This window comes from Heterodontus francisci, unplaced genomic scaffold, assembly GCF_036365525.1.
Source record: "Heterodontus francisci isolate sHetFra1 unplaced genomic scaffold, sHetFra1.hap1 HAP1_SCAFFOLD_59, whole genome shotgun sequence".
Lineage (NCBI taxonomy): Eukaryota > Metazoa > Chordata > Chondrichthyes > Heterodontiformes > Heterodontidae > Heterodontus > Heterodontus francisci.
Genome location: NW_027140758.1, coordinates 737,272 through 753,622, shown reverse-complemented (window position 1 = coordinate 753,622; position 16,351 = coordinate 737,272). Strand labels below are relative to the sequence as shown.

At 48.4% G+C, this 16,351-nt stretch overlaps 1 non-coding gene across 1 annotated transcript; it reads right to left on the bottom strand.

The window, feature by feature from the left end:
- Positions 1-672: 672 nt before the first annotated feature.
- On the bottom strand, positions 673-755 carry trnal-uag (transfer RNA leucine (anticodon UAG)). The gene has a single exon. It is a non-coding gene; the product is annotated as a tRNA-Leu (tRNA).
- Positions 756-16,351: the final 15,596 nt, after the last annotated feature.

The following is a 16,351-nucleotide window of genomic DNA, read 5'->3' as shown; positions in this document are numbered from 1 at the left end:
ACAGTAACCACACAGAATCTGCTTCAAACACTCCTCCACATTTTATCTGTTCTGACTGTCAACACCTCCAGCTCTTTTGTTTAAGTGGAACCCATCAGGTTTGTATAGGCTCCTTCTATTCTGAAAGCTGTAGCACTGGTTCAGGGAATTCAGCCCTGTTTCTCTACTCTCAAGGCTCAGCCATGCTTGATCTGCGTGGTATTTTGCTTTTATTGCAACGTTACAAGACCTCCAATCCTCTGGAAAACGATGGTCAGACCTTCCACTATTTCTTCCCTGGCTTCATTCAACAGCCTGGGGTACATTTCATCTGGTCCTGGTGATTTATCCACATTCAAGGATGCTCATCCCATTAAGACTTCCTCTCTCCTTTGGTTATCACGTCCAATACTTCACACTCCTCCTCCTTCATAACAATATCTGCATCACCCCCTCATTTGAGAAGACAGTAATGTATTCATTAAGGATATTGGCAACATCTTCCACCCCGATACAAAGGTTACATTTTTGATCTTTTATGTGCCTTGCTGTTTGCTCAGTTGCCTCTGACTCGAATGTTTTGATGCAACATCTTTGGGTCCATTGTTATTTTGCTTGTCCATGTTCTTTCCTGTTCTCTCTTTGCTCTTCACCGCTGCTCCCAAACGCCTCCAGTGCAGTCAAAAAGCAAGGTGTCAGAAATGGGATTCGAACCCACGCCTTCAATGGAGACTGCGACCTAAACGCAGCGCCTTAAACCGCTCGGCCATCATGACCGCCTAGTGGCAGTCATTAATGCTAAGGAAATTATTCATTCTTTGTGAAAGTATTTGTGAGATTGTGGAAATGTCTGGAAGAGGAAAGACCAGCGGGAAAGCTCGGGCCAAGGCCAAGTCTCGCTCCTCCCGGACTGGTCTGCAGTTCCCGGTGGGCCGTGTTCACAGGCTCCTGAGAAAGGGCAACTGTGCTGAGCGTGTGGGTGCTGGAGCCCCGGTCTATCTGGCTGCTGTGCTCGAGTATCTGACCGCTGAAATCCTCGAGCTGGCCGGTTACGCGACCCGGGACAACAAGAAGACCCGCATCATCCCCAGACACCTGCAGCTGGCCGTCCGCAACGACGAGGAGCTCAACAAGCTGCTGGGAGGGGTGACTATCGCTCAGGGCGGGGTGCTGCCTCATATCCAGGCCGTGCTGCTGCCCAAGAAAACCAGCACTCGAGCTCCCAGAAAAAGTAAAGCGGCCAAAATGTCATCTCAGAAACCAAAGGCTCTTTTCAGAGCCACCCACAGTCTCTGTGAAAGGACTGGTTACTGTCAAGAGGGAATCAGTGATGGAGTTATTGTAACAGTGGATTGACCTGTTTCACATCTGTCCAGGTGTGTTTTCAGTTCCCTCTCTGGATTTCGCTCTGTTTCTCTGCTCACACATCTCCCCCTCTAGTTAAGTAAAGAACTGAACTACAGGGTGTCAGAATCAACAATTTAATAAATCCCGCTGCCTTCGATTTGATCAATCCCGAGATTATCCCGGTACATTAACGGGAACTGGTTCGGAGCTGATGAATTAATTTAATAATGGAAGTGTCCGGGTTAATTCTCTGTTTTTCATTTGGACAGTTTGAATTGTGTTTTTTTTTTCTCTCCGGTGATCTGAGCGCCGCTTCTCAATGAGAATCTGCTCCCAGAACAGAGTAAATGCAGGAAGGAAGAGGCCATTCTCGGGCTGTGTGTCTCTCTCCTAACCTGATCTGTTTGGACCGCACTGTTCCCAGAGGACGGAATCAGTGAGAGTTGTGCACACACAGGAGCTGAGTCCATTGCAGCGCTTTAATATGTGCCTTCTCCCCTGCCCTCCCTATTCTCCGGACACAGAGCTGTCTGTTTCCCACGGCGGCGGGATAGAGTCGGGGATTCTCTCCCCGCAGTGTCAGGGTCTGCAACCCCGGGGAACTGGCGGTTTCAGTCAGAGTGACCGAGCTGCCTTTCAGGACTCTCCCCCTGAATTTGTGAACTGAGACTACACCGAACACATCTCCAGTTAGAGTGAGGGCCGGACATCCTTCTGTTTTATTACAGAGAGTGGGGAAAGGGCTGGGTGGAGGGGATGTCAGCGAGTCACCAGGGATCCTGGATTTACTCCAAATCATTTCCATGTGGAATCTGCAGGCGGGGCCGGGACAGGGATCATTTGATCAGGGGATCAGCTCTTTCCTGAGAGATGTGGGTGGCTCTGAGAAGAGCCTTTGTGTTCAGATGTTTACAAGTTTCCCGCGCTCTTTCACTTCTTTCCAGACCCTGCTTTCTGAGCCTTCGCTGCTTTCGGCTTGACCTTGCTCTTCCATGTCTGCATTTTCTTCAGCGCCTTTCTGCCCGCCGCACTCTTGCCTTTTTTGACCTTCCTCGCAGGAGACTTTTTCTGAAGCACTGCTTTCTTCACCGCCTTATTTGGCGTTGCCGCCGCTTTGCTGCTCGTTTTCTTGGCTGTTACTTCCTTTGTTGTCACTTTCTTGGCTGCTGGTTTCTTCACCAATGATTTCGTGTCTGCTGGTTTCTAACGAAGGATTTATTGTCTGCTGGTTTCTTCACTAAAGATTTCTTGGCTGCTGATTTCTTCACTAAAGATTTCTTGTCTACTGGTGTCTTCACTAAAAATTTCTTAGCTGCTGGTTTCTTCACTAAAGATTTCTTGTCTGCTGGTTTCTTCACTAAAGATTTCTTGGCTGCTGGTTTCTTCATGAAATATTTCTTGTCTGCTAGTTTCTTCATGAAAGATTTCTTGTCTGCTGGTTTCTTCACTAAAGATTTCTTATCTGCTGGTTTCTTCACTAAAGATTTCTTGGCTGCTGGTGTCTTCGCTAAAGATTTCTTGGTTGCTGGTTTCTTCACTAAAGATTTCTTGTCTGCTGGTTTCTTCACTAAAGATTTCTTGTCTGCTAGTTTCTTCACCTTCTTTCCCACTTTTCCCTGGGTTTTCCTTCTTGCTGATTTTTTAAGGAGCCGGAGGCTCCCTGTCCCTTGCTCTGCACCAGGGAGCCTTTGTTCACATTCCTCTTGATACTTTGCTTGATCTGGGTCCTGAGCTTCTCCACATCGACACCGCTGCTACCCAGAGCCTTCTTTATGGCGGCCAGGGACATCCCCTTGCGATCGCTGAAAGCCGGCACAATCTTGAGGATCTGTTCGCCCAACGGGAGACCGGCTGGCTTGTTCCGGGGAGCCGCCTTCTTCTTCTTGGGGGTCTTGACTTGGGCGGCGGCGGCGGCTGGAGGAGCCGTTTGGGCTGCTGCACTATCGGTCATGTCCGGGACTCTGCACAAATTCTCACTGTCAGTGTGAACTGGGTCAGAAATGAAGCCGGTGATGGTGGCACAGAGCAACTTCAAGGCAGAGAGAGGACGGGGCGGAGACAAGCTGCTGTCAGCTCTCGGCTCCTGCTGTCTCTCTGTGTTTCTCTCTCCTCACAACTCTACAATTCCATTGAAATTCAGAGACTCCAGACTTCCAGACTAGATCTTTCCTGTCTCTCACTCCAGTATGTTTGCTGTTGAAAAGCTTTCACTAGGATTGAGGACTCCATTTTCCATTTAACCTGGTTTTATTGCTGCACTGACCGCCCTCTCTCACCCCTCGCTGACATGTTCTCTACTTTTCAACTGAAATCTTGAAATTATAAAAAATGATCCCGAATTCCCACTTTGGGGCTGAGCAGGGAGCAGGGCGGTTCTTTGACTGGAAGATCATTTGATTTTACACAAGAATGACTCTGAAATCCGGCGATGAGAGCGGACCCACAAACACAGTGGCTTCAGACTAACCCGCCCTCCCCTTTAATACAATCTCTCTTCCACAATATTCACATCTGCATATTCACAGGACAAACTGTTCCCTGAATGTAGAGTTCCCAGGACAGGTTTTCCCCTCCGCTCGGTCTGTGCTGCGGATTCTCGGGGGTGAGTTGTATTTTCTCAGCTCAGTCAGTGTTAAACAGTCTGGGGCCGGCGCTCCGAATATTGTCTGTTAACCAGAGTCTGCTACAAGAGCCAATCACAGTTGTGACTTTTTTTATTCGTTCATGGGATTTGGGTGTGAGTCCAGAACCAGGGGTCATAATCTAAGGATACGGGGTAAACCTTTCAGGTTGTCCTTTCTCTCTCTGCCCCTCTCTCTGCCGACACCCACCCCCGGTCTCCTCTCTCCCTCTTACTCTCCTCTCTCTCTCTCCCTCTCTCTGACAGTTGCAGAGAGCGAGAACTCTCAGCTTTATGGTTAGTCTTTTTTTAAAAATCGCAGCCGTCAGTTTCACAGCTGACAGGTGCTTTGAGCAGAGACAGCACTTCCGAAACTCGGACAAGCTCGGGTTTTTCTGGAGGGCTTTTAAATGAAATCAGAACTGCCGGAAAGCTCCGAACTTGTCCGAGGTTCTGAAACGTTGTCTCTGCTCTCAGGACCTGTCAGCTGTGAAACTGACGGCTGCGATTTGATTGAAAGTCAGACTGGTCTGGAAGAAGAAGCCAATGGGAAATTTCTCATCCCTGAAATTATCAGTCACGGACCGAACTGTTTTAACGTGGACACTGGTGTCCATGTACAGACATGTTGCCAACCCCTGTTCATCACACAGACTTACCAATCACACACTGATCAACGCCAACAAATAATTTGACTTTTTTATTGAAGACTGACAATACTATATACAATTTACAGGAGAGTATTACAGGCACATCTTACCGGGGATCATCCCATCTCCTACTCTGTCACATACTGTATGACATCACTTCCTGAACTGATGATGCACACACGAGTTACCAATTCCTTGAAACAAAGAGTAGGCACAAATGGGCCATTTTCTCATTGGCAGGATGTGACTGGTGGAGTGCCACAAGGATCAGTGCTTGGGGTTCAATTATTTACTATCTATATTAATGACATGGAGGAGGGGGCAGAGTGTAATATATCCAAATTTGCTGATGATACAAAAATAGGTAGGGCATGTTGTCATGAAGACATAAGGAATCTCCAAGGGGATATAGATAGGTTGAGTGAGTGGGCAAAAACTTGGCAGATGGAGTTTAATGTAGGAAATTGTGAGGTCATACACTTTGGTAGGAAGAATCAAAATGCAGACTATTATATAAATAGACAGAGACTCCAAAAAAGAGGGATCTGGGTGTTCTTGTGATTGAAACACAAAAAGTTAGCATGCAGGTGCAGCAAGTAATTAAGAGGGCAAATGGAATTTTGGCCTTTATTGCTAGGGGGCTGGAGTTTAAAAATAGGGAAGTCTTGTTAAAGCTGTACAGGGTGTTGGTGAGGCCACACCTGGAGTGCTGTGTACAGTTTTGGTCCCCGTATTTAAGAAAGGATATATTGGCATTGGATACAGTCAAAAGAGATTCACTCGGCTGATTCCTGGGAGAAAGGGGTTGACTTATCAAGAATGGCTAACAAGTTAGGCCTTTATACATTAAAGTTTAGAAGAATAAGGGTGATCTTTTTGAAATGTATAAGATTCTGAGGGGGCTTGACAGGGTAGATGTTTCCACTAGTGGGGGAATCTCAAACTAGGTGACATAGTTACAGAATAAGGGGACAGTCATTTAAAACTGAGATGCAAAGGAATTTCTTCTCTCAGAGGGTAGTGAATGTCTGGAATTCTCTACCCAGAGAGTTGTGGAGGCTAAATCACTGAAAGCATTTAAAGAGGAGGCAGATAGATTTTTGAAATATTGGGGAGTTGAGGGCTATGAGGAGCTGGCACGAAAGAGGAGTTGAGGTCTGGGGCAAATCATCCCTGATCTTATTAAATGGTGGGGCAGGCTTTGGGGACTGAATGGCCTACTCCTGCTCCTATTTCCTATGTTCTTATAAGGGGGCTACAAAGAGATGTAGATCGGTTTAGTGAGTGGGCAACAACCTGGCAAATGGAGTAAAATGTGGGAAAGTGTGAAATTGTCCACTTTGGCGGGAAGAATAAAAATGAAGCATATTATCTAAATGGTGAGAGATTGCAGAGCCCTGAGATGCAGAGGGATCTGGGTGTCCTCGTGTATGAATCGCACAAGGTTAGTATGCAGGTACAGCATGTAATTAGGAAAGCTAATAGAATGCTCGTGTTTATCGCGAGGGGAATTGAATACAAAAGTAGGGAGGTTATGCTTCAGCTATACAGGGCATTGGTAAGACCACATCTGGAGTACTGTCTACAGAACTGGTCTCCTTATTTAAGGAAGGATGTGAATGCATTGGAGGCAGTTCAGAGAAGGTTTACTGGACAAATACCTGGAATGGTGGGCTGTCTTACAAGGAAAAATTGGACAGGCTTGGCTTGTATCCACCAGATTTTAGAAGAGTAAGAGGCAACTTGATTGAAACACATAAGATCCTGAGGGTCTTGACAGGGTGGATGTAGAAAGGATGTTTCCTCTTGTGGGAGAATCTAAAATTAGGGGTCACTGTTTAAAAATATGGGGTCGCCCATTTAAGACAGAGATGAGGAGATTTTTTTTCTCTTAGAAGGTTGTGAGTCTTTGCAGTTCTCTTCCTCAAAACGCAGTGGAAGCAGAGTCTTTGAATATTTTTAAGGCAGATGTAGATAGATTCTTGATAAGCAAGGGGGTGGTCAGGGGTAGCTGGAAATGTGGGTCATCAGTTCAGCTATGAAATTATTGAATGGCGGAGCAGGCTGGAAGGGCCCAGTGGCCTACTCCTGCTCCTAATTCGTATGCTTGTATGTTTGTATAAAGCCCAAGATGCCATATATTTTACTACTACTCTCTCAATATGCCCTGCTACCTGCAAAGATCGATGCACATGCATCTCCAGGTCCCTCCGTCCCTGAACACTCTTTAGAACTGTGCCATTAAGGATACATTGTCTCTCCCTATTCCTTCTGTCAAAATGCATCACCTCACACTTAACAGTATTAAATTCCATCCGTCACCTCTCTGCTCATTCTGCTAGCCTATCTATGTCCTATTGCAGGCGGTTCATATCATCCTCACTGTTTGCCTCACCTCCAAGTTTGGTATTGTCAGCAAATTTTGAGATTCTGTTCCGTATTCCAAGATCCACATATTTTATGCATAGCAAGAAAAGCAGTGATTCCAGCACTGACCCTCGGGGAACACCACCGTCGACCATCCCCTAGTCTGAAAAGAAACCTTTTACTACAACTTGCTTGTTTCTGCCCTTAATCCTATTTTTTAACCAATTGGACACTGACCCTCCTATTCCATGAGCCTCAATTTTGTTAACCAGCCTTTTATGTGATACCTTATCAAATGCTTTCGTAAAATCCATAGAAACAACATCCACTGCATTTCCTTCATCAAACTTCTCTGCTCCTTCATCAAAAAATTCATTTAGATTAGTGAAGCATGATCTGCCTTTTACAAATCCATGCTGGATATCCTTAATTAACTCAAACCTCTCTAAATGTCCATTGATATTTTCCCTGATTATCATTTCTGAAACCTTACCCAGCATTGATGTTAAATTAACTGGCATGGAGTTGCTTGGACTGTCCTTACACCCTTTCTTGAATAAGGGTGTCATTTGCCACTCTCCAATCCCCTTATCCAGGGAAGATTGGAAGATTATGGCAAGCCCTTCCTGGAGGAGTCTAGACATGCAAGGACTCAACTACCAGCAAGCGTAGAAAGCAAGACCCAGGCTCAGGGCCTTCAGTTTCCCCTGGAGGGGAGTCGGAGAGGCAGCGGATCCTGTGAGGAACCACAGTTCAGGAAAGATGAGTAGGTCATTGTGAGGGGACAGAGGAGATTAAGTTCAAGGTTTCCCAGCTTATAAGCAAGTGCAGAGACAAGGAACGGTGCTGGGGCAAATAATAGGAAGCTGTGATCGGTTGGAAGGCAGGAGTGATTAAATGACAGAAGAGATGATGGTGCAAGGCAAAAGTCAGGGAAACAACAAGTAACATTTGGCCGGCACAGATACCAGGAGTGGGGTTTGAACACACACAGACATATATTCATTGGATTTTAAGTCCAACACCTTAACCACTCAGCCCTCCTGGTTCATTAACCCGTTGCTGAAAATGAAATTTAATGTGATCCGGGTGACATCTGGCCTTTTACAATATACAATTATGACTCCTCTCCCATGCTAAATTGGACCCTTCATTACTTATGAACCTCAATTGGATCACCCCTCAATCTAGGTTTCTCTACGGTGTAGGGTTCCAACTCTTTTAGTCTAACTTGATAACGAAGATGTCATACACTGGGAATTAGTTTAATGTCTCTCCTCTGTACCCTGTCAAAAGCCTCAATAGCACCCATCATGTGAGGAGACCAAGACTGGATACAATATTCCAAGTGAGGCCTGACCAAGGTTTCATAAAAGGACAAATTCCGGACATCTCAGATACTGAAGGAGTCCGTGTCCAGAAGCAGCAAGACCTGGACAACATTCAGGCTTGGCCTGCTAAGTGGCAAGTAACATTCACACCACATAAGTACCAGGCAATGACCATCTCCAACAAGAGAGAATGTAACCATCTCCCTTTGACGTTCAACAGCATTACCATCGCTGAATCCCCCCCACCATCAACATCCTGGGGGTAACCATAGACACAAGCTTAACTGGACCATTCATATAAATACTGTGGCACCAAAGGTAAAACAGACAGTGAGAATTCTGCAATGAGTAATTCAGCTCTCGGCACGAGGTGAAATGCTCATTTGGAGAGCTGGAAAAATGGACTGGTCAGGTGTGCAGAAAAGTGGCAAATGGAATTCAACTTGGAGAAGTGTGAGGTGATGCCTTTGGTGAGGTCAAACACGGCAAAGGAATACACAATTAATGGGTGAATACTGAGAGGTCTAGAGGAAGTGAGGGACCTTGAAGTGAATGTCCACAGATCCCTGAAAGTAGCAGGACAGGTTGATAAGTTGGTTGAGAAGGCTTATGGAATCCTTTCCTTTATTAGCCGAGGTATAGAATATCAGAGCAGGGAGGTTATGCTGGAACTGTATCAATCATTAGTTAGGCCACAACTTCAGTTCTGTGTGCAGTTCTGGTCACCTCATTACAGAAAGGATGTAATTGCACTCGAGAGGTTACAGAGGAGATTTACGAGGATGTTGCCAGCTCTGGAAAAATGCAACGATGAGGAAAGATTGGATCGGCTGGAGTTGAATAGAGGAGGCTGAGGGGAGATTTGATTGAAATGTATAAAATTGTGAGGGGTCTGGATAGAGTGGATGGGAAGGGTCTATTTACCTTAGCAGGGAGGTCAATGACTAAGGGGCATAGATTTAAAGTGATTCGTTGAACGATTAGAGGGGAGATGAGGAACCGTTTTTTCACCCAGAGGGTGCGAGGGGTCTGAAACTCACTGCCTATAAGGGTAGTTGAGGCAGAAACCCTCAACTCATTTAAGAGGAGTCTGGATGTGCACCTCAAGTGCCTGAACCTGCAGGGCTACGGTCCAAATGCTGGACAATGGGATTCCGCTGGGTTGCCCGATTTTTGGCCTTCCTGTGCTGTAAACTTTCTATGTTCAATGATTCTATGCAGAGACAATGGGCCGAATAGCCTCCTTCTGCACTGTAATAATTTTGTGATTTTTGACTCTCCAAAACTTGTCCACCATCTACAAGGCACAAGCCAGGATGAGTGCAGCTCCAACAATACTCTAGAAACTCGACACTGTTCGGGACAAAGCAGCTGCCTTGATTGTCACCCCATTCACCACCTTAAACATTCACTCCCTTCACTACTGACGCACAGTGGCAGTAGTGTGTACCATCTACCAGATGCACTGCTGCAACTCACCAAGGCTCCTTCAAAAACACCTTCCAAACCGAAGACCTCCACCACCTTGAAGGACAAGGGCTGCAGATGCATGGAAACACCACCATCTGCAAGTTCCCCTTCAAGTCACACACCATCTGATCTGGAACAATATCGCTGTTCATTCACTGATGTTGGGTCAAAATCCTGGATCTCCCTTCCTAACAGCACTGTGGGTGTATCTACACCACATGGAGTGCAGCAATTCAAGAAGGCAGCTCACCGCCATCTTGTCAAGGACAATTAGGGATGGGTAACAAATTCTGGCCTTGCCAGTGTCGCTCACATCCCATGAAAGAATATGCCCCATCTTATATGCAATTATCCTCTGAATGCAGCCCAACCCCCTATTTGCTCCAGCTATCACTTCACAGCATTGCTGCTATACCTTTCGAGATCTGTGCACTAGAACATCCAGATCTCTGCTCAAAATTATTTTCTTTCTCCACCTGCTTTAATGTTTTTCCCTGAAGGGTGTATGAATGTTGAGCATTCGCCCTGTCCACATGAATAACACTGCACTTACCCAAATTAAACATCATTTACCAGTCCTGAACCCAATCTCCCAACACATTAAGATCAGCCTGAAACAGTCGAGCATCGTCTGCAGTCTGAACACTCGCACAGATCTTCAAATCATCTGTAAATTTACAGATGGTGCCCCCTACACCTACATCCAGATCATTAATAAAAATAATAAAGAGCAACAGACCCAACACCGATCCCTGTGGGACACCACTGGTAACTGGTCTCCAAACAGATCCAGATCCATCTGTAACTACTTTCTGCCTACGTCCTGCCAGTCAGTTCCCAATCCAGATCAATATATTACCACTGATACCAGGGACTTTAATCTTATAGAGAAGCCTCTTGTGTGGAACCTTATCAAAATCTTTTGGCTGAGATCCGCTAATTGAGCACAGGCCGGGGATGAGGCCTAAGCCTGTCCTGCTCTGTGTGTGGGTCTCAGGAAGGCACAAGGTGAGATCAGCTCACTGAGCACAGGCCCTTCCTGCTCTATATAGTGCTCAGTACCTCACCAAATGAGAATAACTAACACACCACAGGCCAGGGAGCCTCGGCCCATCCTCCCCTGATTGTGGTTCAGTGCCAACCAGGTCAGATCAGCTAATTCAGCACAGGCTGGAGATGGAAGCTGGATCTTTCCTGCTCTGGGGGCTCCGTACCAGACCAGGTGTGATGAAGTAAAATACCACAGGCCGGGGATGGAGCCTGGGACTTTCCTGTTCTGTGTGGGGCTCTGTACAACACCGTGTGAGATGAACTATCATCCCTCAGGCTGAGGAAGGAGCCTGGGCCCATTCTGTTCTGTGTGGCTCCTACAACATTGGGTGGGTTCAGTTAACTCAACACAGGCCATGAATACAACCAGGCCCTTTCCTGCTCCATGTGGCTCAGTATCACACCAAGTGGCATCAGCTAACACAGCACAGGCTGGGGCTGGGGCTGGAGCCTGGGCTCGCCCTGCTCTGTGGGCTCAGTAACAACCCGTAAGATGAACTTTTTTCAAAAGACTTCAGTGTATTTAACTCTGTGTCCAACACTGTGTTTATAAAGAGTGTAATTTATTGACTGGTCTCTTGGATCTTGGAGCAAACAGGGTGACAGACAGAGGTCTGTGTGCAGAGGGTTTGGGGGTGAGCTCTGATTCCTAACCCTTTCTGGATTGTGAGGAATAAAGAATGAATGAGAGAGAGAGAATGTGGGAGAAGGGATGATAGAAGAATTTGTCCGTGAACCTGATTAAAAGTGGCTCAAACGCAAAATAATATGAAGATATCAAGAGCAGAAAATTCACATAATCTGAGTTCCGCGATCTGGTCGGGTCCCATTCCCCTCAAGTGAGGAATGAACGGGTGGGGAAATTCCGCCTGGGGTTATATTTGTCTCCAATGAAGATGAGCTCACAGTGAGGATGGAATAGCTCAGTTGGGAGAACACTAGATTGAAGAACCAGAATACAATCCCTGGTTTCATCAGTTTTAATTTGGTTTCTCCATCAGTTTAAGTAGAGAGAATCAGAGGGGAGATTTTCCACTCTTGACCCCATGGGCTGAATTTTAAACTAACGGTGCGGCTCTCGGCAGAGGCACCGGAAGCGGGTGTCGTCACCACACGAGTGAAATGTGGCCGACCGACTCCGATCACGGAGCAGCCGACAAATTAATGAAGGGGAGGCGTGGGGCCTATGTAAACAAGGACCAGAGGTAGGGAATGAGGTGCCGATGACACTGACATCTGAAAGAACGGCAGGTGCTGGCACCATATTTAAAGGGCTGCCAGCCCTGCATGCACTGCTGCCTGGTTTAAAGGAGTGTCTTCCTGAGAGCCATCTGCTGTCCCAGGACCAGTTCTGCTGCCTCTGATGCCCCAGGACCCGTTCTGCTGCCTCTGTTGCCTGATGGGTAAGGAGCTGAATGCGAGCCTGCAGTGACCATGGTGCCACGGTTTAGCGATGCCTCCCTGCAGGTTCTCCTCCAGGTGGCAAGAGAAAGGTGCAAGATCCTCTTCCCCAGGGATGGGAGGTGGAGACCTGTCCACCTGACCAAGCAAAGCTGGCTGGAGATAGTAGGTGAGGTCAGCAGCCATGGGTTCACCCCCAGGACATGGATCCAGTGCAGGAAGTGGGTCAATGACCTGATCCAGGTTGCTCAGGCGACAACTCAAAACACTTTGGACCCTTTGGACATTGCATGTGGCAGAGTGAGAGGGAATGTTTAGTGGAAAGGGAGTGACCACCCAGTCATGTGTATTGGGGAAGGGCAGCAGGAGAGGCACACGTCAGTCATTATATAACCTCACACAGTCCCTCGAGAGGGGCCGCATGCAGGAGGCATATGTGTGTCCACATCATGGACTGCTGGACTATCACCATCAGAGATGTTGGGCTTGTCCCCGCTGGGAGACTAACTTTGTTCATCATAGTGGCTGCAGGAGAAGACATCCCACAATTGGAAAGAGCGTGTCAAGACTGGCGGTGGAGTGCCTTATCTCCGTGTCCTCATCCCGATGGAGGAGGAGGCCATGGAACAGGCAGGGCAGCAAAGCAGCAGCTCCATAGCTGATGGAGAGACAGGGGCATCTACCCAAGAGAGTGAGTGAACATCTCCTGGGGCACAAGTGAGCATCCGCTGCAAAGGAGCCACACTGCTCATCTGTTCACCACTGCATCAATGGAGCTGCACAGTAGGGGTGGTTGGAATGTCACGATGGGCAGACCGTAACCCTTCAATGTCCCTGTTTTCTCATGAAGGCCCGGATGAACGACAAAAGCAAAGCGCTGGAGAGACTGGGAGACAGCCGGACACGTCTGAGGAGGAGGAGGGAGCCTCAGATGGTGCACCATCACATCATTCCCCTGCACCCTCCACCAGAACAGAAACGCTCACGCAAACTGATGAGCACATCACAGACAGGCCTGGGCAGCTGACGGAGGCTGTGACAGCCGAGGCCACTGACAGTTGGTGGTCTGTGGGAGGCCAGGCCCACACTGAGCCTCAGGCTGATGACATGCCTCGGGTGTCACCAGCAACACGGGAAATACCGCAGCTGCAGCGAGAGGTCAGGTAACATCTGGCAGAGTTGCCAGAGGCTATGTGTACCCAAACATGGATGGTGGAGGAGTCCATCCAGGCCTTGGGTGCTGCACTGTCTCTGATGGGGGTGTGTCTGGCTTCCTCCATTGAGAGATTGGTGACTCTCATGGAGAGCCAGATCCAGCCGATCAATCAGTGGCTGCCAGAGATGTTCGCAAACCTGCACTCCATCACTTTGTCCATGAGCTCCATCCAGCGGTGACAAGGTGAGAGGGGGGACGAGGCACCTGAATTCTCCACCAGGTCCACGTCCCTCTCAGGTCAGCAGGGAGGTACAAGTGTGTCTTATAAGGGGGAGGAGCAGCTGGCTGCTACATCTGGGGTCTCCTCTCAGGGTGCTCCTGGTGTGGACGGTAGCTCGAAAGTCCCTCTGCCAGTGACACCAGTGATGCCAGTGTCTCCATCATCCTCGATGACAGAGGGGGGTGGCTGTACCTGTGCAGGAGGCCCTTAGTGTGCCGGGGCCCTCCAGGACTCAGGCAGCCAGAGGACGGCCACCAATGTCATCCCAAGCCATGGGGCAGCAAGGACAGCGGCCTGTCTCCACCTCAGCTGCCAGAGCAGGGGGAGCACCACGTAGGAGCACCCGGAAAAGATTTAAGAAGAGCACCTAGATTCACTGAGGGGTTCACGGGTGAATGTACATTCCAGATGGATAGGGTTGTGTTTGGTGTCACACAGAATAAAGAAATGATGTTCTCTCACTCTGTCTCCTTCTAATTGTTGATGCCCTTTGGGACTTCATTTAAACCCTTCCTCCCAAGGGGCTGGAAGTGAGGGACCAAGCCCTGAGTTCACAAAGCTTCGGCCTTTCCACTGTGCGATGTGTACCTGGGCGCTGTAGTGCAGAAGGAAGGAGGTGACAACAGGGCTGATCAAAGCTAAGACTTTGTTGACTTGGTTCCAGAAGGTGGTAAGGCTCAAAGGAAACGTGAATGTATAAGGGTGTCTCATGTCTCCCTTGTGTGTATCTCATGGTGGCTTTCCTGTTGTGCCTGAGGTCCTTCATCTGGCACTGCCTGAGCAGCCTCCTCCTCCACATCCTCACCATCAGAGGAGATAGCACACTCCACGATATCCTCACGAGTCAACACCTCACCCCTCTGTAATGCCACAGTGCACAGCAAACCACCGCGATATACGAGAACCTCGCCGGGACATACTGAAGGACTCCACTGGAACAATCCAGGCGCTTCAATCTCATCTTCAGGAGACCAATGGCCTCCTTGATGGTCACTCGGGTTGACCCGCAGCAGGTTTTGTACCTCTCCTCTGCATCCTTGTGTGGATTCCTCACAGGCGTCAGTACTCATGTCCTCACTGGGTTGCCCTTGTCTCCAAGGATCCATCTCAGAAATCGCATGGGGCCACGGAAAAGTTCTGGCACCTGCGACTGCCTTGGTATGCAGGCGTTGTGGCTGCTTCCCGGGATTTGTGCACACACCTATAGGATCCATTTGTGATGGTCACAGACCAGTTGCACACTGAGCAAATGGAAGCCCTTCCTGTTGAAGGGTGCTGGCTGGTCTGCAGGAGCCTTAATGGTCACATGGGTGCAGTCAATGACACCCTACACCTGGGGAAATCCAGCGATGGCCCTGAATCCTATAGCATTCTTAGCGTGACTGTTTGGATCGATGTGCACATAGTCACCGGGCCTCCTGAACAGGACATTGGTGACCTCCTTGATGCACTGATTCACCACAGACTGTGAGATTCCACACATATCTCCAGTGGGTCCTCGCAATGATCTGGTCATCCAGAAGTTCAGTGGCACAGTGACCTTCAGTGACACTGGCATCAGGTGCCCACCAAGTCCCATGGGGCACAGCTGCATCATGGCAGAGAGATCAGTGACAACCTCCGTGGAGAGGTGCAGTCTGTGGAGACACTGTCATTCGGACATCTGTAGGTAGTCGAACCTTGGCTGACGTGTTCCTCTGCCTCCTTCTCCAGCCTCCTGTTCGAGGCTGGCCTTCCTGTGGGCACCCAAGCTGCTGTGGTGTCCCTGCTGGTGCCTGCCCCTCCCTCCCTCCCTCTCTACTCCTCCTCAATGGGAGCCTCGGATCCAGGGTGAATGAGGCCCATGACAGGTTGCCCCTCCCTGAGTGCAAGGCCTTCACAGTAAACAACACCCAGCCACATTTACCTCACTCTTTACCCACTCACATTTACCCTCATTGAGGTGGCACTGCCTCAATGGCACCCTGGTGTAGCTCCTCCTGCAGAGCTGGCACATTGGCCCCCACTCCTGACAGTGATTCCGGATGCCCTTTCCCCCTCCACCCTTGCTGCCAAGTTACGCTACCTCACCCGACAGCTTCCCAGTGAAGCCAACACTCAGCTCCCACCTCCCAGTCACCTCCTTTAACCAGGCGAGGCTCTGAAGCCCCGTGGTTCCCTTGTGCTATTAGTTCAATTGGATCCAGTGAATAAAATTGCTGACAATTGGACTCATAAATACTTGAAATGCCTTCTTGCCGTGTGGATGTGCGAAGTCTGCCCTCCATGTCAGCCGCCGACAGAAAAATCCATTCCAATGTATTCCATTCCAATTGGCCGTTCTCAATAAAGTGTCATGAATGAAGTTCAGAGGAACAGACCAGGCTGGAAACACAGAAAGAGCGAGGAGAAGCTGGTGTGAAAAACAGAGATTAAACAACAGGCTTGTTCAGTTGGTTTGGGTCTGGTGTTTAGAATACCCGGAATCTGGGTTCACTTCCCTTCCAACTCAGCGAATTGTATCAACATTATGTTCATAAAACCATAGACTGATACCCAAAGAAGGAGACCATTTGGTCCATTGTGTCAGTGCTGTCTCTTTGGTTGTGCTATCCAATTAGTCCTGCTGCTCAGCTTTTTCCTGTAATCCGTACATTTTTCCTTCCAGTATTTATCCCAATTGCTTTTCAAAGTTACTACTGAATCTGCTTTCAAGTCCTG